Here is a 2,679-nt window from a genome sequence, read left to right as displayed (position 1 = left end):
TATTTCTATTTTCATGACTGGCTTATTTCTTTTTATTTTTTAATATTTTTTTCAATTATAGTTGTATAATATTAAATGTTTCAGGTGAAAAACTTGGTGATTACCCATTTATATAACTTACAGAGTTGATCACTCTGATAAATCTAGTACCCGTCTGACACCATACATATTTATTACAATATTATTGGCTATATTTCTTATACTATACTTAAACCTCTATGACTATTTTATAACTACTAATTTGTACTTCTTAATCCCTACCCCTTTATTACCCTCCCAGGCCCCCTCCCAGCTGGCAACCATCAAAATGTTCTCTGTATCTATGAATTGGTTATGGTTTTGTTTGTTTATTTTGGTCTTTAGATTCAACATGTAAATAAATTCATATGGCATTTGTCTTTGTCTGACTTATTCCCCTCAAGACAATACCTTCTAGGTCCATCCATGTTGTTATAAGTGGCAAGATTTCATTCTTTTTTATGGCTGAGTAATATTCCATTGTATTGCACCACCTCTTCTTTATCCATTTATCTATTGATGGACACCCAGGTTGCCTCTATATCTTGGTTATTGTAAATAATGCTGCAATGAACATATGGATGTACATGTCCCCTTGAAATAATGTTTTGAGTTTCTTCAGATAATTATTCAGAAGTGAAATTATTGGGTCTTTCTTTTTCTCTTGTTATAGTCTTTCTTTTAGTCTATTTTGTCTGGTGTAAGTATTGTTACAACAGCTTTTTTTTCCATTTCCATTTTCATGAAATATCTGTTTCCATTCCTTTACTTTCATTCTCTGTGTGTCTTTTGACTGAAGTGAGTCTCTTGTAGACAGTATATGTAAAGGGCTTGTGTTCTTATCCATTTAGCCACCCTATGTCTTTTGATTAAAACATTTACTCCATTTACATCTAAAGTAATTGCTGATAGATGTGTAGTTATTGCCATTTTACTATTCATATTTTTATCCTTTTTATCTTCTAATTCTTCTTTAAAAAGTTTAACATTTCTTATAATACTGGTTTGATGTTGATGAATTCCTTTAGCTTTTCCTTGTCTGAAAAACTCTTTATCTGTCTTTCAATTCTAAATGATAGCTTAGAGTAATCTTGGTTATTAAGTCCTTGCTTTTCATCATTTTGTGTATTTTGTGCCAATCCCTCTTACCTGCAAAGTTTCTGTTGAGAAATCAGCTGATAATTTTATGGGAGCTCCCTTATAGGTAACTAGATGTTTATCTCTTGCTGCTTTTAAGTTTCTCTCTTTGTCTTTAAGCTTTGGAATTTTAATTATGTGTCTCGGTTTGGGCCTCTTTGAGTTTGTATGTCTATTTCCTTCACTAGCTTAGGAAAGTTTTATGTCATTATTTCTTCAAATAGCATTTCAACTCCTTGCTGTCTCTCTTCTCCTTCTGGTACTCCTCTGATGCAAATGATAGTCCCAGAAGGCCCTAGGATTCTGTTTTTGTTCTTCTGATTGACTGTTTTCTGCTACCTAATCTTCTGAATCACTGATTTGATCCTCTGTTTCATCTAATCTACTATTGATTCCTCTAATGTAGTCTTCATTCAATTATTGTTATTTTTCATTTCTGACTAGTTCTTTTTTATGTTTTTATCCCCATGTCTGTTTCCTGCGTCTTTGTTAAAGTTTTCACTGAGTTCACTTACTCTTCCCCTAAGCTCATCAAGTATCCTTCCAACCAATGTTTTGAACTCTGGATCTGGTAGATTGCTTGCTTTCATTTTGCTTAGTTCTTTTTCTGGAGGTTTGTTTTGTTCTTTCTTTTGGGACATATTTCTTTGCCTCCCCATTTTTGCTGCCTCCCTGTGTTTGTTTCTATAAATTAAGTAGAGTTGCTATGTCTCCTGGCTTTAGAGTGGCCTTATGTAGTAGGTGCCCTGTGGGGCCCAGTAGCATGGTCTCCATGTTCACCTGAGCCAGTGCTTCAGGTGGGTCCCTTGCATGGATTGTGTATGCTCTCTTGTTGTAATTGAGCCTTGGTTGCTGTTTGCTTGTCAGTGGGAGATATTGACCCTTGAGCTTATTGGTTGTGAAGACGTACCAGTGAAGGGCTGACCCTACAGATCAGGATGCCCATTTGCTCTTTGGGAGTGTCATCCTTGGCTTTCCTAGGAGCCTCCTGGGAGGGGCCCCATTATAGGCCAACTTCAGGCACAGCCTGTGCCCTGCCCGGGGCCACTAGGCAAGAGCCACCAAGCAATCCTCAGATGACCACCAGTCACACTGGGCTTGGAGGTTCCTGGGAGAGGCTAAGCTGGGAACTGAGGCCAGCTGCCATTAGTGCCTGGCTTTAGGCTGCTCAGCAAGAGGTATGGGGCATGCTGAGAGCATATGCTGCTTGTTTGGGTTTTGTGAACTTTTGAGAGATTTTAAGAAAGTCCACAGCATGAGCCAAAACAGGCTGTTTGTATGGAAAAGTTACTAGAGGTGGCTTGGATGGGCCTGCAAGCTGAGTGGGCCTGGGTCTCAGGGAATCACAAGGGCGGGGTGACCAGCCTGCTTGATAGAGACTCAGATATGGCACCTACCTGCATCTGCAGGCTGGGTCCGGGAAGGGCTCAACAAAGAAACAATGGCTCTGCCTTTCCAGCTGACTTTCCATCCCTCATTTGAAGCCAGAGAATTCAGTTCCTTCTAAGCTGCTGCTGCAGCACT

The sequence above is a fragment of the Pteropus medius genome, unplaced genomic scaffold (genome assembly GCF_902729225.1).
Source record: "Pteropus medius unplaced genomic scaffold, Ma_sr-lr_union100, whole genome shotgun sequence".
Taxonomy (NCBI): Eukaryota; Metazoa; Chordata; class Mammalia; order Chiroptera; family Pteropodidae; genus Pteropus; species Pteropus medius.
This window is presented reverse-complemented; position numbering follows the sequence as displayed.